This window comes from Balaenoptera borealis (genome assembly GCF_965194805.1).
Source record: "Balaenoptera borealis genome assembly, chromosome: 19".
Lineage (NCBI taxonomy): Eukaryota > Metazoa > Chordata > Mammalia > Artiodactyla > Balaenopteridae > Balaenoptera > Balaenoptera borealis.
The window spans coordinates 4,232,996-4,255,785 of NC_138878.1; the positions used below are offsets into that span (position 1 = coordinate 4,232,996).

Sequence of the window (22,790 nt, forward strand, 5' to 3'; positions counted from 1 at the left end):
ATCACAAGGAACTGGGATTTCAACTCATGCTCACCCCCACTCAGCTGCCACCACCTTGTGTACCATGAAACCTGGGGTCCGGGGGAGTGGGAGAAAGTGGTCCCTGCCCCAGCAGAGGGGAAGGGAAGCCACACAGAATCAGATTTCTCATGGGCCCAGCATCTGGGTGGGGGTGGGGGTGGGGGTGGGGAGGTGTGGTCAGTACCGAAGCATCCACAGCTCAGCTTGCTCGGGCCTCTGCCTCCTTTTTGTGGCGACTCTGCAGGCTCCTCGCTGGTCCCGGATGGCTCTGGGGACACCTTTCCCAGCTCAGGTGTTCCAGGGGGGCTGTTGGCAGAGCTGCAACCTGAGGGCACCTCTCTACAATGTCGCCCCCCAGCCGAGCTGCCAACTCCTGTCCAGACTGGCAGCCGCTGCCCCAGCACCCTGCACCAAGGAACTTCCAGACCCCCACCTCCATTGTTTCTCCTTTCCTCTCCCTCTGTGGTCTCCTCTTCATCGGTCCACCTGCTTCTCGTCTGCCGTGCTGAGAGACGGGATCTGACCGTGCCCAGCACTGCCCGCTGACTTCCATCCAGCAAGCGCTCACGCCTGTGACCTTGGCCCTGAACCAGGTGGTCTGAGAACAGGGAGCAGGATTGCCCGCAGTGTGAACCCGTTGGGCATTCTAAGCGACTTCATTTCTCTTTAACACCTCAGTGGGGTTAACATTTCTCAAATGGGATGTTATGGTCACTGGTGCTGTGTAACAAACCATCCCAAAATGTAGTGGCTTAAAACAACCATCTTATTTTGCTCGTAGTTTTGTAGCTCAGGAATCTGGGATGGGCCCCGTTGGATGGTTCTTCCTTGCTTCATTGTGTGGTTGCAGTCAGATGTTGGCTGGGCTGCAGACGTCTGAAGGTTCCACTGGGCTGGTCATCCGAGCTGAGTCACCCACGTGGTAGGAGCGCCACGTGGCCTTTCCAGGAAGGTAGTCTCAGGGTAGTCAGACTTTTTACTTCCCCCAGAGCAAGCCTCCCAAGAGAACCAGGCAGAAGATGCAGGACCTTTAGTGGCCTGGCAATGGAAGTCACAGAACATCACGGCTGCCATACCCTTGGTCAAGACACGGAGCCTGCTTGGGGTCAAGGAGAGAGGGCACGGACCACACTTTCTAACAGGTAGAGATCAAAGAATCTGCAGGCTTGTTTTAAATCCTCTCCAAGTTTTAAAACGGACACGATAGGGAATTCCCTGGCAGTCCAGTGGTTAGGACTCTGCACTTCTACTGCCATGGGCCTGGGTTCTATTCCTGGTCAGAGAACTAACATCCTGCAAGCTGTGCCGCGCAGCCAAATTTATTAATTAATTGTTAAATAAGTAAATAAATAAAACAGACACAATATGTGATAACACACAGACAGTGCCAAGCACCAAGCAGACACTCAGTGAAAGATAATCAATCCTTCTCAGGGAGCTAACTAGTTAGTCCAGGGGAAGGAGGGTCTAGATGGATGTTTGAATCCTGACTCCACCAGCTCTGTGTCTTTGCTCAAGTCACCTGACCTCTCTGAGCTGCAACTGCCTCCCAGGCTGGATCACCCAAGGGGCAGGTTGAGCCTGAGTCTGTAGCTTGTGGGTCGTGCCATCTTCTGGAACCAGTAGAACTGGGTTCAAATTCTGGCTCCTCTACTTCCAAGCTTGGCCTGTGTTCAGCTGCCCATCTGTAAAGTGGGTTGATGATAACAGCATCTTCCTTCTTCAGGGCTGCCATTAAATGGTTAATATATGGAAAACAGAACAGGGCCTGGCACTTAGCAAGTATTAGTTAATATTATTGTTATTAGGGGCCAACAAGGTACAAAGAGAGAGGTTTGCTTTCCATCAACTTTTCCATCATTGTGCAATCTTAGACTCTAATTTCCAAAAAATAACATATGAGTTTGAATAAAATGGTGTGTCATGGGCAACATGGGCTCCTGGGAGGTCCTGGACGGGAAGAACCGAGAGGCACCCAAGAGTCCTCCTGAGAAGGGACTGGCCACTTATATCCTTGGAAATCCCAGCAAAGGATCCCGTTTGTACCCAGGCAGGAGTTAAGTCACGGAGAGTTTGAGACCAAGGAAAAGGCCCTTCTGGTCATAATGAAGCCCAATCTGGAAAAAGGAACGCTCCGGCCTGGAGACGTTCCATCCCTCTCTCCACTCGCTCTCTTGGAACCAAGGTGGGCTGATGGGAGGACCACACACGTCTGCAAAATGGTGGGGTCGCACCAGACGGCATCAAGGTCTTTCTTTCCTATCTCGTGAGGTGGTTGCCGTAAAACTAATGGGTCTTGAACTCACATCAACATCTTCTCACCAGTTGTTTTGATTGGCGTCTCTGGTTTGGACACCAAGAGCCAAGGTTGTGGAGTTCCAGCTTCTCGTTTGTTCCTGCCACACCCATTCAGCAGCTGCAGAAAGCCACTGAGCCTCAATTCGGCATCAAAGACTACTAACAATTTGAGTCAAGGAGACATAGGCGTACCATTTTGTGATGGGCATGGCTTAGAAAGAGGAACGAAAAGGATGGGAAAGATGATGGCACCTCTGTGTTGACAGGTGCCGATCATGTGGTCCTCCGGGATCTCAGTGGGGTGGATTTGCTTGACTTGTTGGAGAGGAAGGGTACAAGCGTGAGTTCCACATCTTATATTGGCAGGCAGCTCTTTGGGGGAGGGGGTGTAAATCTAGGGTAAGATCTTGATCAATTGAAGTTGCAAGTAACAGAAACCCACTCAAGTTAGCTTAAGCACAGAAGTGGGGTGCTTGGTAGGATACTGGGTTATTGTGGAATTCAAGGACTGCCAAGACCCTCAAAGAACTAGCATTAGTCCTGGAAGGGTGTCAAGCACGCTGGCAGTACTGTCTATTTCTCACACTCTGAAAGGGGTCCCTCCCTTCTCCCTCTGCAGCCAGGCCTTGCCCATCCCCTGTGGACCTGACCATCCCACCAGCATGGGAGTTCACATCTCCCTTGTTCCAGGGACCAGCTCAGGTCGTGCCCAATCATCTCCCAGTTCTAACTTCGTAGAGAGAGAATCTAACTGGCCCTGTTGGGAGCACATGTCAATCCATGGCCAATCAAATGAGACCAAAGCCCCCAAATGCCTGGGACTTAATGCCCCTGAGGCATCGGCTGACAAAGGCTAACAGGGCTGGGGGTGTAAATACCCCAGATCCTGCGCTCTCGGCTGGGATGATTCAGAGGTGGACGTTTCCCAGAAGGATTCTCTAGCTGATCACATAGTTGTCGGCTTAATGCTGTACACTTTACCACGTTCCTTCCCTTCCCTGTATCTCTTTCCTGTATTCCTTGCATCTCTCAGATAAGCTGCCTGCCCTCAAATCCTCAGTTCAGGGTATGCTTCTGGGAACGCAAACTAAGACAAGGACCCTGAAGTCTGGGGAAGGGAATCCAGGAGTCTCTCTGTTCTCTGAGGATATCTGTGCCTTCATTCTTCTATGCACTGAATATTAGTTGAGCACCTACTATATGTCAGACAAAGTGCGGGCAAATATAAGAGAGAAATAGGAAAGAACTGAAAAAGTCTAGCCATATAAAGAGGAGGGCTTTTTACAAGAAGAAATTGGGAAGCCAAAGGCTGAGCTGTGGTATTATTTAACTATATAAAAACTATGACTCACATAGGAAAAGTGAACACCAAATCCCAGAATATGATGAGTACCCCCTTAAAGTTCGGGAGAGGTAGTTTAGAGCAAATTAAAGGAATTCTTCAGCCAACAGTGAAAAGCAAATTTATCCACCTCAAGTTACCCCACAAGAAGTAATACAGGCAGAAAATGTAAATATATTTTTAAAATAAATGAATGCTGGAGTTCACTTTTCATTCTATTTGAAGACATTTACTGAGGACTTCCTTTGGACCAGGCATTCTGGGAATAAAGAGATGAATAAGGCAGACATGAGACAAGCCTTTTGATGGGGGGACCCCGGGTGGACAGTCAATGCATCCTCTGTGCTGAGGGCAGTGACAGGGACCTACAGGCTTCCAAGGAGCCCAGAGGGGGCGGGTGTCTGGACCAAGGGGTGAACAGAGGCGTCACGGATAGACGTGATGCGGGGCCAGATGCAGGTTATGGAAACGTAACTAGGACAGACTGAGGAAGAAAAAGAGGTGATGTATCGGCTACTATGAGTGGGAGGCCCAGGGGAGAGAGACAGTTTCAGGTACACCTGGGACCAGGGCCTCAAAGAAGATGGTCACATCCCCCTCCCCTCCCCTGACCTCCCCCCTTCTCTCTGGGCTTTGCCTGGCTCCTCTGGTCACCCCACGAGGCAGAGAAGGTGGCCACTGGCAGCTATGATTCAACAGGCCACACCTTCCACCTGGCTACAAATTGAGAAGTAAAATCCCAGGGAAAGACACGATTGGCCCGGCTCAGGCCACATGTCCACTTTGGCAGATGCTGTCATGCCCCATCCTGGTCCTTGAACCCTGACGGCTGCAGTGCCTGCCTGCCTGACTTTCAGCTGCCGGCACAGACATTCCTTTGCCCCTGGGCACGGTGCCCATGGCAGGCCAAAACTGGCGTGGAATCACACCCGTTGGAGCAGCATCAACCAATAATTGAATAAGACCTGGAGTATAGATACCCCAGCTCCCTCACCGCTCAGGGGATGACACTTGCTCCCAGAGAACCCAAGGGACTACACTCCAGGTGCCCCAGTGATAGCTGATGTGATGCCCACTCTTCATTCGCTCTTTCCCTTTTCCCCCTCCTCCTGGTATTTCCTGGGATCATCTCCCCATTTAAACTACTTGCATTCACATCCTGTCTCAGAGTCTGTTTTGGGGGAACCCAAACTAATACACCCAGCCATCACAAGCCTGTGGCCAGGGAACAGGACCTGGCTCACGTGTTCACCCAGTGGCCAGGGCAGCCCGAGCTGTTGATCCAAGTGGGGGTGGATCCAAGGCAGGGGGGCTGGGCAGAGAGATGGCCCTAGAAGGATGAACAGGAGACACAGGGACCATACTGGGGAGGTGAGGCTGGGGGTGGGAGCCTGAGTGAGCCTGCTAAGCAATGTAGATATGAACATGGGGGAAGAGAATTAGGAGCCTCCAAAAGGCAGACTTCCATCTGGGGCAGATCATGAGGCAGCCATGGGGAGGATGGCCTGGGGCCAGGGGAGCTGGAATGGATGTCTCGGGGGGAGCTCCTGGCACCAAAGAGGACAGTCAGCCATAGCCCCCCAAACAGCTCCCTTTCTCTCTGGGCACCTGGGTGCTGGGTGAACCCCGAGCCCACAAGAGGGAACTAGGAACCCAAGCTCATCATCTACTGAGTGCTTTGGGAATTCTTTGGTTAGAAAGTACTGGAACATTCAGGGAGCTTTTCTTTACAGGATTTGGGATGGAAACACTTTAATGGTTTTGAAGTATAAACAATTATCCTGGAACACTCATGAATCCTTCCTCCTCAACCAAGGAAAAGCTTATGAAAAGTGGTAAGTTTGCCAAATCATCAACACCCAGGGTGACACAGTTTGTGGCCATCCTGGGACAATATTGCCAGCTTCCCAATGCTCCATGTCAGTGCTAGATCCCTTTAACCACAAAATTCCCCAGCAGCGACACAGAATGCTCAAGTTGCCTCCAGATAGCTCCTCTCTTTTCTTCCTTAAAAATAGGATGATTCTTGATTTCTAATCGAGTGCACTGTCACTCAGCTAAAAAATAATACTTCTCAGCCAGACTTGCGCCTTCTCCTTTCTGTAGAACTTCATCTAAGTCAAAGAGGAGTGAGTGGAATAGTTTTGTGTGGCTTCAAGGAAGTCTCCCTAAAGGGAGGGGGAGGTTTGCCCTTCACGGTTCTCCTTCTTCCTTCCTGCCTAGAATATGCGTATGATGGCTGGAGTGCAGCAGCCACTTTGGACCATGAGGTACCTTGGGAACAGAGCCATAAATGGTGGCACTTGGGTCCATGACTGATATAGGTCTCTATATCAGTTCTACTACCTACATCAGTCTTCTTTTATATAAAAGAGAAAGAAACTTCTATCCTTATTTAGGTGGGGAGGAGGGGTGGGGTTTTTGTTCCTCCCCAATAGCCAATCCTGATAACGTCTTTAGTTTAAAAGTGATAATAAATCTAATGTTAGAACAAGGGAGTTTATTTTTTGCTGTTATTGTTTCTTTGTTTTCTCTTTTGTTTGTTTGGTTGGTTGGTTGGTTGGGTCTTTTTTTTTTGGGCCGCACTGCGTGGCATGCGGGATCTTAGTTCCCAGACCAGGGATCGAACCTGTGCCCCCTGCAGTGCAAGTGCAGAATCTTAACCACTGGATCTCCAGGGAAGTCCCTGTTTTCTCTCTTTTGAATCATCCGTCTGGAACCTCTTCATTCTCAGAGGCAAACAACAAAATGGAAGTATGATTATATCTTTACGAAAACGGAAAGACTACATTTCGCAATTTCATGAGACTCATTGCTCACGCTGCTTTGAAATCATTAACCTGAAACACGCCTGGGTTCCCGCCATCACCAGGGTTTCTGCCCCCCTCTCTTCTCTCCAATATCCAAGGAGAAGAGCCAGAGAACACCGATGACCGTGGCTGGGAACGCCTCAGGAAATGCGGCTCTTTTGGCAAACGCTACAACGGTGATTGCTTTCTCCCCAGATGACAATCAGGCTTTGCCAGAGGAGGCTGGGCCCTGGGTTTCACACCGAGGGTGTGGCATTTCCGGAAGATTCTAAACCTTTCTGTCAGCCTCGGGGGAAGCCAAGCATCCCAATGCTGCCTGTTCTCTCACGAACGGCATCCCCCAGCGTGTGTGCTCAGTCCTTACATGAGCTGGACCCCTGCACACCAGCTGGGGGAGTGAGGGATGAACAGAATGAAAACTGGTCTCCCCTCCAGCCCCCAGCAAGGGAATCACAGCACTGCACCCTCCTGCTAGGGAGGGGCCCTGAGCCTCTAGATCTCCTGCTGGACCTTGAATCCAAGCTCCATCCCTCCTGGCTTGAGACCCTGGGCAAGTGCTTTGACTTCCCCATCCCTCAGTCTCTCCATCTGTGAGATGGGAATAGTAACAGACCCACTTTACAGAGCTGCTGTAGTAACGAGTTAATTGTCGAGAGTTCTCAGTATCGTCCCTCTCATCCATGTCCTCTGAGTCGTCAACACTCCTGTTTCTTTTTTTGTAATATATTTATTTATTTTTGGCTGTGTTGGGTCTTTGTTGCTGCGCGCAGGCTTTCTCTAGTTGCAGTGAGCGGGGGCTACTCTTCGTTGCGGTGCGCGGGCTTCTCACTGCGGTGGCTTCTCTTGCTACGGAGCACGGGCTCTAGAGGCGCAGGCTCAGTAGTTGTGGCATGTGGGCTCAATAGTTGTGGCTCGCGGGCTCTAGGGCGCAGGCTCGGTAGTCGTGGCACATGAGCTTAGTTGCTCTGCGGCATGTGGGATCTTCCCGGACCAGGGCTCGAACCCGTGTCCCCTGCATTGGATTCTTAACCACGGAAGTCCTGCCACTCCTGTTTCTATAAATACCGTCCCTCCCAAGCACTATCGCCTATGGGACACCCTCCCTAATCTCCCCCACCCCAGAAAACTATCAAATAAGTGGAGTCAGCGGTCAGAGTTTGAAAAGCAGGGTAAATGAGCGTATCCGCGTCACAGGTGCGCCAGAACAAACGACCACAAACTGGGTGCCTCAAAACAACAGAAGTTTGTTCTCTCACACTATCCAAGGCCAGAGTGTGAAATCGAGGTGTCGGCAGGGCCAGGCTCCCTCTGGCACCTGGAGGGGAGGATCCTTGCTCTCCTCCTCCAGCTTCCGATCTGCCGTGTCCCCTCCTCTCCGTATAAGGACACTAGTCACGGTGTATTAGGGCCACGCTAGTTCAGCATGACCTCATCGTATTACATCTGCAAAGACCCCTTTTCCGAACGAGGCCCCATTCTGAGGTGCCAGTGGACATGAGTTTTGCAAGGACACTATTACCTTGACTCTGAACTGTGTGACCAAGAATGTGGCAGAAGTAACGCTGTACCAGGCCTTAAGAGCCTGGTAGCTTCGACTTCTTCCTCACGGGACGCTTGTACTTGGAAGCCCACTGCCATGCCGTGAGGAAGCCCAAGCTGCCCCGGGGAGGAGAGCCGGCAGCAGCACCAACGTGCAGTTGCAAGTGCGGGTCCTCCAGACCCGGCTGATGCACGAGCAAAATCAATGATTGGTGTTGTTCTGAGGTGGTTAAGTTTGGCGGTGGTTTCTTGTACAGCAGCAATAGGGAACAGGAACAGGAAGGGTCAATCCGCTCCTTGGTTTTACAGCACAGGGCCGGGCACACAGAAGGCGGTCACCAAACGTTTGCTGACTGTAACAGAATCATCTCTGACTCCCAAGAAAGCACTCGACAATGGTAACAACTGAAGTCATTAATATCCCGTGATCTATTGAAAAGAACGTTGACAGGGCTCTGTCTTCCTTCTTGCCTAAACTGAGATAAATTGAGATTCTTATTTCCAAATGATGGTGTGGCCTCTGTGTTCCTATTAAATACTGGCCCTAATGGAAGACAGACTTCTGGAGTCCCTGGCAGGCTGTGGTGAGTCAGTGGATTCGTGCAGATGTGCAAGTCCTAGCGGGTCTCTGACCCGGGGACAACTGTAAGAATGGCCTCTCCCTGCGCGCATGTGTTCCCAATCGTCAGTTGAATGACCTGGGTCTGTTGCTCACTGGGTGTTGCTTTCAACCCAAGCCAAAGCTGGAATCGTCTCCTCAGGAGAGTCATGACCACGTGGTCCATTGTTACCATGACGGCTCCCAGTGACCCCCGCCTCCCCGTGTCCTCGCCCCGCTGTGACTCTGCCCCTCAGCTCCTTACCAGGTGGAGGCTATTCTTCCGCCCTTATACCTGGCTTGGCGGTGTGGTTTACTTTGAACAGTAGATTACGGTGGAAGTGATTGGGCACCTGCTCCAAGCTTGGGATCCACAGGGTCTGTAGCTTCTGCTGTCACTCCCTCAGACCCAGAGACAACTGTGCTATAAAGAAGCCCAGTCTAGCCCACTGGAGGATGAGAGGATGGGGAGTAGGGGGTGCGGGGGACCCCAGTACCTGAGCTGACAGCCAGCCCCAACTGCCAGGCACATGAGCGAGCGGCCTGGGACCCTCAGCCCTAGCCAAGCTGTCAGTCCCCAGCAGTGACACCACAGAAGGACCACCCCACAGAACCTGAGAATAATACACTGCATTGTTTGAAGCCCCTATGATTTGGGATGCTTTGTTACGTGGCAAAGGCTGACCGAAACAGACCACGCCATGTAACCTGGTCAAGGATAGAATGTTCTGAAAGCCATACATTTCCCCTCCAAACAGCCAACTTTCCAGTGAAAAATCCCAGGGAATATTTTGTATTTCTCTTATAGGCTGAACTGTGTACCCTGCCCCCCCAAATCTGCATGTTGAAGTCTGTTAAAAAGAAAACCGCAGGCTCGAAATGGCGTCACTTGCGCTAAAGCCCATGGTAGCAAACCTAGACTTCATACCTGGGTTAACTGCAGTCTCCAGCAACCCAGCTCCTCCCCAGCATGGAGGTTTCTCCTCACCTCTAAGGCTCTGTGATAGGCTGAATAATGGCCCCCTAAGATGTGCACATCTTGATCCCTGAAGCCCGTGAAGGCTGCTTTATATGATGCATGAGTCTCCTAGGGCTACTACAAAGGACCAAAAATGGGGAGGCTTGAAACAACAGAAACTTATGCTCTCACAGTTCCGGAGGCCAGAAGTCCAAAATCCAGGTGTCAGCAGGGCCTTGCTCCCTCCAAGGCTCTGGGAGACGATGGGTTCCATGCCTCTGGCAGCTTCCACTGGTCGCCAGCAAGTTGGGGTTCCTAGGCTCTACATCCCTCCCATCTCTGACTCCATTGTCACACGGCCATCTTCCCTGTGTGTCTGTGTCCAGATTCCCCTCTTTTTACGAAGACACCAGTGACTGGATGAGGACCCACCCGAATCCAGTAGGACCCCAACTTGATTACATGTGCAAAGACCCTATTTCCAAATAAGATCACATTCTGAGGGCTGGGTAGAGATGAAATTGGGGGGAACACCAGTCAGCCCACTACACATTGTAAAAGGGACTTTGTTAATGTGATTAAGGATCTGGAAATGAGGACATCATCCTGAATTATCCTGTGGGTCCAGTGTGATCACAAGCGTCCTTCTAAGAGGGAGGCGGGGTATTATAGGAACGGTGGCGACACGGTGTTCCGGAACCAGAGTGGAGCGTAAGTAATCTTGCTGCTACGCTTCCAAGGTGTAGTTCTGAATCAACCGAAATTTTAAACAGAAGGTGAACCTCTGAGAAAGTCAGATATACTTTAAAAGTCAGGATGCGGGATCAAGGAGGACGGCCTTGGCAGCAACGGCCCTTTGCGTCAACAACAATGGATGCAGTCACTCCAGCACCAGCAGGACCCCAGCCAGATCGACTGAGCTGCACTGGCTCAAGCTTGGATTGCCCAAAGAGAAGCTTCAGGGCAGCAAAGCATGGTAGAGCCACCACCAGGAACGATGCCAAGTGGACAAGATGTGTCTACAATGGAGTCCGGTCCAAACAATCATGGGAATTCCCAAGGGGATTCAAGCTTTAACAGAATGTGGCAACCAGGCTGACGGGGGCTGGGAACACCGGAAACCTCACTCGGCATCGAGGGAAGACAGCAATCTATGACTCTCTGTTGCAGCCTCTGGCCTTTTTAGCAGCAGCACCGCCAGAGCAAAACATGTCTGGTCTCTCACTAAAGAAAAACTGTGTCACTATGTGACAAATTAGTCTGTCAGAGATACTCTGCCCCTACCATCCACCCATCTTCCTCTTCCCTTTTTTTGCAGATAGTGAATATCTTCCATACGTTTTTATCTGTTTATTTTTTTGTTTGTTTGCTTTCTTTACTTCACAGTATGATTAGGTTCCTTGATGCTAGTTCAGTTTTCTATGACTTGTGTTATTATTTTTTTTAATTTATTTATTTTATTTATTTATTTTTGGCTGCTTTGGTTCTTTGTTGCTGTGCACGGCTTTCTCTAGTTGCAGCGAGCAGGGGCTACTCTTCATTGCGGTGCGCGGGCTTCTCACTGTGGTGGCTTCTCTTGTTGCGGAGCACGGGCTCTAGGTGCACGGGCTTCAGTAGTTGTGGCTCACGGGCTGTAGAGCGCAGGCTCAGTAGTTGTGGCGCACGGGCTTAGTTGCTCCGCGGCATGTGGGATCTTCCCGGACCAGAGCTCGAACCCGTGTCCCCTGCATTGGCAGGCGGATTCTTAACCACTGTGCCACCAGGGAAGCCCTTGTGTTATTATTTTTAACAGTCACTTCAAATTATTTATAGGTGAATCTTATTTTGATTATGCTAATGGTGAAGTCATAGCTCCTCTTCCTGATTAGTACTTATTATTGTTTCTCAATGTAAGAATGGAAAACTCAGGAAGTAATCCTCTAATATCACTTTTAAAAGAATAACGAATATTCTAATCTTTAATACTGGGAAGTAGTTCATTTCTAGTTTTCTGGAATCTGTGCAAAATTTTCCCACATTTGAAAATGTTTTGGTTCCTAAGTTCAGCAGTGATTCACCCTGGCATTCCCACTTCCCCGACTTTACTCTGCTGGTGTTCTTTGGGTCCCAGGCAAGTGATTTAACCTCTGGGTGCCTCAGTTTCCCTTCCTGAAATTGGCAAAAATAGTACCTGATTTCGCCCTACCTCACAGGGATGTTGTGAGGATACATGTGTTCACGGAAGAAAAAAATTATATAAAAATCTCAAGGTATTATTTTTATGGTATTGTTACTGAACAGAAATAGAAAAATTCAACAGGAAACAAAAAGAAAAGGGAGGCGGGGGTCAGAGTCGGAGAAGAAGGAGGTGTGATGCAGAAGCAGAGGCTGGAGGGAGGCACTTTGAGGATGGAGGAGGGGCCACAAGCCAAGGGATGCGGGCGCCTCTAGAAGCTGGAAAAGGCCAGGAAGCAGATTCTCTCCTGGAACCTCCAGAGGGAACCAGCCCTGCAACACCCTGACTGCAGTCCAGTGAGACCCATTTTGGTCTTCTGACCTCCAGGCCTGCAAGACCATAGGTTTATGTTGATTTATGCTGTTTTAAGTCTCTAAGGTTTGGTTCACTTATTACAGCAGCCACAGGACACTAACACTGATCTGTGATTCGCTGTGACTGCAAAAGGGCATCGGGGCAGTCACGAAGCTGGGCCACAGGCTCCCGCGCTGCCCCTCAAAGGGGAAACAACGGTGAGTCAGCTGCCAACGCAGGCAGCAGCTTCCAGGCAGCATGGCTCGCGGACCACACAGCTCTCGGCTCAGCCCTGAGTCATCTGGCTCCAAAGGTGCCTTCTTAGGGCCTCTCTGCCGGAAACGACCCGGGTTCGCCTGGTTATTTTTCTAGCAATCAAGTAACACTTTCCAGATGCAAAAATCGGACAGGGGCCAGGCTCAGCCTTCATCCCCGCGGGCAGCAGCCACCCTCCACCACTGCGGGAGCCCCAGGACGCCTGCAGAAGCTCGGACCAGACTGGACGTGACCGTGGCCGAGACCGTGGGCAGAGCCCCGGGCATCCTCGGCGTCTCCCCTCACTGGCCTCCTCCTCTGTGCACTTCTCATCCCCGTGGGACAGACGGCTACGCTCACACCACATGTGCTCAGAGGTGTGTGTCTATTTTCTATAACAGGGCGGTTGGAGGTGGTGTGGGAAGTGGTACTTGGACTTGACAATAAGCAATATCCCAGTTTCTCTCACTTGACAGCACCTTTTGCTCATTTGAAAAGTCTCAGGTCACTAATCTGAGATGCGCCACCCAGAGCCTCTCACGGCTGCTGCTTCCCTGACTCTCTCCTTCCTGTGATGCCTCCTGGGGTGGGAGGAAAGGCTAGGGTCTTTGTGGTTTTCCCAGGGGAGGGGAGGGGAACCCACCCAACCCCCAGATCCTTTTACGAGACACAGGAGCCAAGATTAGTGTCCTGGGGCTGCCAGAACAAATGACCACAGACAGGGGGGCTTAAGACAACAGGAATTCATTTTCTTGCAGTTCTGGAGGCCAGAAGTCTGAAATCAAGGTGTGGGCAAAGGGTCTGGGGAAAATCCTTCCTGCCCTTTCCAGCTTCTGGGGGCTCAGGCGTTCGTTCCTGTGGCTGCATCACCCCAATCTCCGCCTCCGTTCTCACACAGCCTCTCCTCTTCTCAGAAGGACACTGGTCATTGCATTGAGGGCCCACCTGGTTGATCCAGGATTATGTCATCTTGAGATCTGCTACATGACCACTTGAACACATCTGCAGACTCTTTCTCCAAACGAGGTCACATTCGCCATTCTGGGGGTTGGCGCATGGACACAGCTTTTTAGCAGCCCCCCTTCAACGCACTACAGCAAGCTTGGGCTCAGCTCTGGCCACTTCCTCCTAACCAGGCCACTGCAGCAGCCTGGGCCCACGGCGCTGCCCCGTGTTGGAGCTGGCCCGGTGCACGGTGGTCTCCCCTCCACGTCGCACTGGGGGTGGCTCTGAGTCCTTCTGCTTTCAGCCTCCCCCTTAATCTCCCTCCCTCCCTCAGCTCTGGCGGGAGGGGGGGCACCCAGGGGGACATCCCAGGGCACTTCGCCACCCCCATTTCTTTCTCATTCCCCCCTCACCCGGCTGGAGCTGGGAAGGAAGGATTTCCCACCTTCTTGTGTTGCAAGGATGCCCCTTTCACGAAGCCCTGAATTGTACTCTCTCTGCCTGATAATCAGCTTGGAGGCCAAGTTCAATGTGTTTTTGTTTTTTTTTTAATTGCAGTACAGTTGATTTACAATGTTGTGTTAGTTTCAGGTGTACAGCAAAGTGATTCAGTTATACATATATGTATTGTTTTTCAGATTCTTTTCCATTATAGGTTATTAAAAAATATTGAGTATATTTCCCTGTGCTATACAGTAGGTCCTTCTTGTTTATTTTATATATAGTAGTGTGTCTTTGCTAACCCTAAGCTCCTAATTTATCCCTCCCCGCTACCCTTTCCCCTTTGGTAACCATAATTTGTTTTCTATGTCTGAGTCTGTTTCTGTTTTGTAAATAAGTTCATTTGTATCACTTTTTTTAGATGCTACATATAGGTGATATCATATGCTATTTGTCTCTGTCTGGCTTACTTCACTTTGTATGATAATCTCTAGATCCATCCATGTTGCTGCAAATGGCATTATTTCATTCTTTTTTATGGCTGAGTAGTATTCCATTGTATATATGTACCACATCTCCTTTATCCATTCATCTGTCGATGGACACTGAGGTTGCTTCCATGTCTTGGCTATTGTAAATAGTGTTGCTATGAACATTGGGGTGCATGTATCTTTTTTTTTTTTATTTTTGGCTGCCTTGGGTCTTCGCGGCTGCACGCGGGCCTTCTCTAGTTGTGGCAAGCGGGGGCTACTCTTTGTGCGGTGCACGGGCTTCTCATTGTGGTGGCTTCTCTTGTTGCAGAGCATGGGCTCTAGGCGCACGGGCTTCAGTAGTTGTGGCACGCAGGCTCAGTAGTTGTGGCGCAGGGGCTTAGTTGCTCCGCGGCATGTGGGACCTTCCCAGACCAGGGCTCAAACCCATGTCCCCTGCATTGGCAGGCAGATTCTTAACCACTGAGCCGCCAGGGAAGCCCGCACGTATCTTTTTGAATTAGAGTTTTCACCTTTTCTGGATATATGCCCAGGAGTGGGATTTCTGGATCATATGGTAGCTCTATTTTCAGTTTTTTAAGGAACCTCCATACTGTTCTCCACAGTGGCTGTACCGACTTAAATTCCCACCAACAGTGTAGGAGGGTTCCTTTTTCTCCACACCCTCACCAGCATTTGTTATTTGTAGAATTTTTGGTGATAACAGGCCTGGCTCTTGATGCATAAGTGGGAGCTAAAGGGATTTAGAAAACCTTTGTCTTTACCAGTGTCCACTTTCAGGCCTCTGATCTCAGTAAGAACTCTAAAAGCTAGACTCCGACTCCTCTCTCATGCTGAGCTCCTGAAGCATCCCTGGTCCCCCAGAGGCAGAAAGACGCCTCAGCTGAGAAGGGGAAAGGCCAGGTACCCCGAAACACAAAAGAGGAAGGCGCATCCGCGTGTTCTCACATGATCCCCTTCCACTGACTAGCGGCGCCCACACTGACCCAAAGTCACCAGCAGGGGGCCGCAGAGGCGTTTTAAAATCAAACCTATAGGAGGTTGACTTCAAATCCAGCTCAACCAGTTCCAACAAACGTCTATACCACACAAACACAATCACAGGTAGAATGTTTCCACCACCTCATGCCCCTCCCCAGTCAGCCCTGGGCCCTCCCTCACCTCCCACCTACCTCCCACCTCCCCCAGCTTTGGCTGTTCCAGAAGGTCCTGTAAATGGGATCATACAGTGCATTAAGAGATGACCCTTCCCTTCCCCTACCGGTGAGCACATTCAAGCCTCCAGCTCGTCAAGTCTGGCCAGTGAGGAGAGACTTTACAATAAGTTAAAACTCACTGATTTGTAGGCTAAAAAAAATAATACCGGGGACTTCCCTGGCAGTTCAGTGGTTAAGACTCCGCGATTCCAATGCAGGGGGCACGGGTTCCATCCCTGGTCGGGGAAGTAAGATCCCACACGCCGAGCAGAGCGGCCAAAAAATTAAAAACTAAAACCCCCCTTATAATAATAATACAGATGTCACGAGGTTGTTGTGAGGTTTAAATGCAAAGTGCCCAGCACTTCTTTAAAAACCTGTAAGCGATACTCATTATTGCTGTGCCTCCTCTCTTCTCCACTTTGCGGCCAGAACTGTCATCTGAAAGTTCAAGCCTGACCAAGACACTCCAGCTTCATCCCTGGCTGCCTTCTGGGGTCCTCTCCCGCTACTGCAGCCACTTCCCTGCCCCTCCCCTCACACACACAGCCGCCCACGCTTCCGCCTCCTGCCGCTGAACCCACAGGGGCCTTCCGTGCCCCTGGGCCTTGGCACATGCTCTACCCCCTCCGCCTGGGGAGCTCCCGCCTCGCATGACCCAGCACAAATGCCACCTCCTCTGTGAGGACAGATGGTTGGCAGGTCACAGGTGCTTAGGTCACTGTCTTCCTCAGCGGCACCTTGTACTTCCTCTTTTTTTTGCATTTATCATGCAATTTACTTTACTCACCTGTCAAAACAGATGAAGTAAATCGAATCAACTGAATTTACTGATTCGTCACTAGGCTGGAAGACTGTTCTGCGGCCCCATGGCCTGGGGGCTTGCGTGGCTGGTGGGCAGAGAGTACTTCCCATCTCTTGACTTTCAACTTGGCTATGTTTGATCACTTTCTTTGCTCAAAGGGCTTCTACGATGGCCACAAGGAGAACACGCCCCAGGCCACACTTGGGGGACCAGGCACAGAACAAAGACGTGGGAGCTGGAATGGGATCCAACCTGCATCCTGGAGGCAAGCCCAGCGGAATCGGGCACAGATCAGGTGACCCCCACCCCCATCCCCAGCTACCTGCAGACGTGGAAGCCAGGTGACGCCAGTAACAGCATCTCTACGACAAAGACCATGTCTCGTTCCCTCTGTCTGTTCAGCACCAGCACAGGGCTGATTCCTGAAGGGGAAGACGTTTCAAAAGGCTCTGTTAAATATTTCATTGTTCATCTCAGCCGTGGGGAAGAACAGACAAAAATAGGAGATCCAAGCACGACGGGCCCTCCCGGGGACAGCTCCAGGGTTCAGAGCGTGGGTTCTGATGGGTGGACAGCCCAGACGTGAATTCCAGCCGCTGCTGGAAGGGCTGGAGCCTCAGTTTCATCCCCCACAAAGTGGGGCTAATTACAGCGGGGACCTCCCAGTGCTGTTGGAAGGAGCGGATGAACTAATGCAGATAAAGCTCTGAGTGTGGTACCTGGTGTGTTGTCACTCACGCCCTTCACCAAAATATGCCCTAAAATCGATGCACTGGAGAGACACGCCAGCTAACCCAAGAGCTGGACTTCGCAATTACTGGAAAACACTAGTCAGAAGTATGCTTTGGCTGGGGACGTTTTGGAGCACGGAACACACAGCTCCGGGGAGAGACGTTTAGGAGAGAGAGGCTTAGCACAAGGGAACGGAGGAGAACCACAGGGAAAAGGGGAGCCGAGCTGAGCTCGTCATTGCTGAGGGCTGGGCTTTTAGCCGTCACCTCATTTCTCCCAAATTTCCAGAACTCTCCATTTTGCTCCTTTGACAATGCAAACCATAGACACCACACCTGTGAGCTTGGGGAATAAAAGGCCCTTGGCTTCTGGGGTAGGTTTACTCTGTTTCCTACTGGTAACCAGAGGCAAACCCAAATATGCATTTTTATTATTATTCACCTTTTCCTTAACTAATTAGCTGTCTCATGACTGGTCTCATTATTTTAGAGAAAATGGCTACTTTCTATACATCCCTAATGAAACTTCAACTTTCTAAATATCTACAAGTAAATAAAGGAGATAAATCAGAATCAGACAAGCTATGCAATTAATCTAAAAGAAGAGAAGAAAAAATGATAAAAAAGTAACAAAGAAGAGATAAGACAAATGGAAAGCAAAGAGCAAGATGGCAGGTTTTAACCCAACAAGGTTATTTATTTTAAATGTAAATGATCTCAACACTCCAATTAAAAGGCAGAGGTTGTCAGACTGTATGAAAAAGCAAGGTGCTGGGGACTTCCCTGGTGGTGCAGTGGTTAAGAATCCGCCTGCCAATGCAGGGGACACAGGTTCGATCCCTGGTCCAGGAAGATCCCACACTCCGCGGAGCAACTAAGCCCGTGCACCACAACTACTGAGCCTGCGCTCTAGAGCCCATGAGCCACAACTACTGAGACTGCATGCCACAACTACTGAGCCCATGTGCCGCAACTACTGAAGCCTGCGCACCTAGAGCCCGTGCTCCGCAACAAGAGAAGCCACTGCAATGAGACACGCACTGCAACAAAGAGTAGCCCCCACTCACCGCAACTAGAGAAAGCCCGCACGCAGCAACAAAGACCCAACACAACCAAAAATAAATTTAAAAATGTTTTTAAAAAAAGAAAAGATGAAAAAAAAGACACCTGCACCCTTATGTTCACTGCAGCATTATTTACAATAGCCTAAGGTATGGAAACAACCTAAATGTCCACTGATGGATGACTGGATAAAGAAGATGCTGTGTGTATATACAATGGAATATTACTCAGCCATAAAAAAGAATGAAATCCTGACACTTGCAACAACATGGATGGATTTAGAGGGTATTATGCTAAGTGAAATAAGTCAGAGAAAAACGAATACCATATGATTTCACTCATATGTGGAATCTAAAAAACAAAACAAAACCAACAAACAAAGCAAAAACTCATAGACTGTACACTTAAAATTAACACAACATTATAAATCAACTATATTTCAATTTAAAAAAAAAACTCATAGATACAGAGAACAGATTAGTGGTTACCAGAGAGGAAAGGGGCTGGAGGGTGGGTGGAAAGGGTGAAGGGGGTCCACTGTATGGTGATGGGTGGTAACTAGACTCATAGTGGTGATGACTCTGTAGTATATACAGATGTTGAACTATAATGCTGTATACCTAATACTTATATAATAACAACAAAAAATAATAATCCCAGCAAGTTATTTTGGGTAGACATTAACAAGCAGATCCTCAAATACATATGGAAACACAAAGAATATAAAATAGTCAAAACAAATTTGAACAAAGAATAAAAGTTAGAAGGTTTACATTTCTAGTCAAGATTGTTAACATAAAACAGAAAGCAAGACCCACACACACATGGTCAATTTTTTGATTGTGAAAGTGCAAAGGCAAATTTGATGAGGAAAGGAGAGTACCTTCAGCAAAAGGTGCTAGAAGAATTAAATATCTAAATGCAGAAAATTAACTTTGATCTATACCTCGTACCATATACAGAAATGAACTCAATCAAATCAGAGACCTACATGTAAAACCTAAAATCATAAAACTTCTAGAAGAAAACATAGGAGAAACTCTCTGAGACCTTGGGCTAGGAGGTGATTTCTTAGATACAGTATCAAAAGCACAATTCATAAAAGAACAAGTTGATAAATGGGGCGACACTGAGTTGTTGGTTTACAATGTGTATAGAGACGATACATGTGGCTACAGTAGCATTTAGTATGGGGGAGGGGTACTTGAAAATATACTGTCGCAAGGGTCCTGTATTCTCCTGGAGTAATTCAATATGAACACTACGTAGATTGTGATCAGTTACAGATGCATAGTGAAATCTGTAGAACCACCGTTAAAAATAATGGTGTTTTCCATGACGAGAGGGAATGCTTCTAAAACATACTAAGCAAAAACAGAGAAAAAGAGCATCATATAAGGGTACAAGCCTAAAAACATATATATACATACCCATATATATATATGTGTGTGTGTGTGTGCGTGAATATAAAAAGGCCAAAAAGAAATATTCACACATATGAATGTTGAGATTACAGAGGTTTGGGATTTTTTTCCTTATTGTTCAATGACTAACAAACACGTTTCCAGTGAGCATGTATTACCTTAGGGGGAAATGTGCAAAACAGGAAAATGAAAGAAATATGAGGAGGGAGGGAAGAGAAAGGAGAAAACAAGGAGAGAAGGGAGAGAGGGAGCAAAGGAACACCACCTTTTGCCAGGGATCTTAGAGAACAGATGGAGGAGGGCTTCCCCGCCCTCTAAGGCACCTGCCAGGTACCTGCAAGAGCTGGGCATCCGGTGAACGTGGAGGAGACACGTGCCTGTCAAACAGTTCACACCTGGAGCCGCCTGGTCTGTCCTCAGTGTGGACTGAGGGCAGCTGGAGGCATGGTGCTACTTTCCTATTAAGTGAGAACAGCAACCAAATCCACTTCCTGCCTCTGTGCAGGCGCGTACACAAATGATGGGGATGAAGTGCTTTTGGTGCGTGGATGGGGTCCCAGGGTAGCCCCACTTGTGGCCTGTTTCTGAGATTGATCAAAATGATAAGGAGTCCGGGAAATTCCTACTTCCACCTCTTGACAAGCCCTAGGGGACGGGTCGGGGTTCGGGCCGCTGAGTCAGTCTTGCTGACCAGGACAGGGATGGGTCAGCCCAAGAGAAGGTTCTAAAGTTCCCGGGAGTGACGGGATCTTGCTGCACCCGCAGAAGGAGCCAACTCTGGCAGGGAAACGGCAGCTCTCTACACAGAAAGACGTCTCTGGCCTCCCAGAATTCTTAATCAAAACAAAACATCAACGTACATACTCTTCAAGGGTCACTCTTTCTTTACCAGTATTTCCTGCCAGTAAACAAAACTCATCTGAGAGGTTAACGACTTAGCTGGTTTACGAGGTCTCTGTGACACAGGGGCTGATCCGCCGGTTATGCATCAGAAAAGTTGTGATCAGCAGACCGCTGAAATTACGAAAGTTCGCCCTTGAAAGATAAGCCAGCTGGCCCGCTGTGTTTACCGGGAAGACGTGTCTTCAGAATTTGATTTTTTAGTTTCTCCTGGCTAAGAGGCACCATAAAAATGGGCCTGGGTTTGAATCCCTGCCGTAGTGCTTCCTTGCTGTGTGCCCTTGGGAAAGTCACTTGCCTTCTCTGGCCCTCACTCCCCTCTGTAAACGAGGATAGTAAGCATGATCTACCTCAAAGGGCTGCTGTGGAGATACATGAGAGGATTATAAAGTGCATAACGGTCAGGATGCATTAAGTGCTTACTGAGTGGTAGCTCTTATGATTAGTATTTAAAATACAGACTCTGCGCCACGTGCGATTGACCCAAGCGGTTCACTGCCTAGATGCATCGTGCTCTGTTAGCCGAGACCCCGAGCACCCTCCAGTGGTGTCACAGCCTGGCCCTGGGACGCAGAGACCAGGTAGGACCCTCACTCTGCCACACCTGTCCTCTCTGTGCCTCAGTTTCTCAGTTTCTCCAGATGGAGAAACGTACAATCGGGATGGAGATGGACGCACATGCGCCCAGGAGAGTTGAATTCAGGGTGAACCTTACGCTATTGTAGAGGAAAAAGTCTTCTAAGCTTAAACCTGATTGACTTCTGGGTCCCTGCGATGCCAGGACGCGCTGAGTTCCTTGACACTCTCAGCTGCCGTGGGCTCCCACACTGACTACCATTATTAAAAATAAAACCATGGAGGTTTGGTGCTGTCAAGATGAACCAGCACTGTCCTTCCTGCCTCTCCCACTGAAATCAACTCAGAAGTAAACAGAGGCAGACAGACTGGGGGAGGAGCCAGAACTCAAGGCATCCTGGGGCGGCGGTGAGTTTCCACGCTTCTCCTGGTATCTCCTGGCCTGAGCTCATAGGCGCTGGAAGGGAACCATGCACCAGGCGGGGCAGAGAGAGCTCCGAGAGAACCCTTCTGTTTCTGCACTGGGCAACGCCAAAGGGAAGAGTCAGAGAGAGTGGGGAGTGCCCTGAGTTATTTTCCCTTTGTTCTGTTTTTCCGGTTGTCTCCTGTCCTGGCCCCCAGGGAGTCTGCAGCAGGGAGGCAGTTGGGCAGGCACCTAGAACTTCAAAATCTGAAAAGCTTCTCTCTAATCAGAAAAACTGTGGTCCCAAGAATGCGGGGGCACCCCCGTAGCTTTCCCCTCACTCTGACCTCTTGCCACTTGGTCCTGGAGGCAGACAGGGGCAGGAAGAGCATGGCAGAGCCAGGAACTAAGGCACAGGCTCTGTGGCCATGGGAGGGGGAAGGAGAACCGGAGTTAGGGGAGGTGGGAGGAGGAGGGAACTCGAGAAAGCGACCCCATGAAGTGGTAGAGGAACTCCTAGGCTCATCTCTGTGCTGCACATGCACGGAAGTCTCAAGACATATTAGAAAATGTTTTGAACGGAAAATGAAAATACAAAGTGTCAAAGTTGGTGGGATGCAACTAAAGCCATCTTTAGAGGGAAATTTATAGCATTAGAAAATACTAGGAAAAAAATAATAAAGATCTCAAATCCACAATTTAAGCTCCCACCCTAAGAAACTGGGAAAACAAGAGCAAAATAAACCCATAGCAAGCAGAAGAAACAAAATAATAAGGACGAAAAGCAAAAATTAATGACACTGAAATCAGTGACAGAAAACCAATGAGAAAATCAATGAAATCAAAAGCTAAAACTTTTAAAAGGCCAGTAAAATTTGACAAATCTCTAACAAGGCTGACAAAAGAGAGAGACAGACAGACACACACAAATGGCCAATATGCGGAATAAAAAGGAGCTAACACCATAGACAGACCACAGAGACACTAAAAGGATAATGAGAGAACACCTTGAGCATCTCTTTGCACTTAAACTCAACAACTTAGATGAATTAGAGCTATTCCTGAAAAGCCACAGATGACCAAAACTCACCCAAGATGAAAGAGATTATCCAGGAGTCCTATATCTATTAAAGTAATTGAACTTGTAGTTTAAAACTTTCTGAAAAAGAAATCTTTAGGCCCAGATGGTTTTACTAGTGAAAACTACCAAATGTTTCAAGTAGAAATAACACCAGTCCTACACAAGGAGGGAATATTTACCAATTCATTTTAAGAGGCCAGTACTATTCTGACACCCAAACCGTACAAAGACAATACAAGAAATGTGTATGGACCAGTGTGCATCACAAACACAGACACAAAAATCTTCAACAAATATTAGCAAATAGAGTCCAGCAATGTATAAAAAATACACTACACCATGACCAAATGGTGTTTATCCCAGGAATGCAGGCTGGTGGAGTATTAAAAAACCAATCAACACACT

The 22,790-nt window shown here is 49.0% G+C and overlaps 1 pseudogene across 1 annotated transcript; it reads left to right on the forward strand.

Moving 5' to 3' along the window:
* The first annotated feature begins 267 nt into the window (after nt 1–267).
* LOC309616384 (arginine/serine-rich protein PNISR pseudogene) lies at nt 268–22,299 on the forward strand (annotated as a pseudogene). Its single transcript has one exon. The product of its transcript is annotated as an arginine/serine-rich protein PNISR pseudogene (transcript).
* Nucleotides 22,300–22,790: the final 491 nt, after the last annotated feature.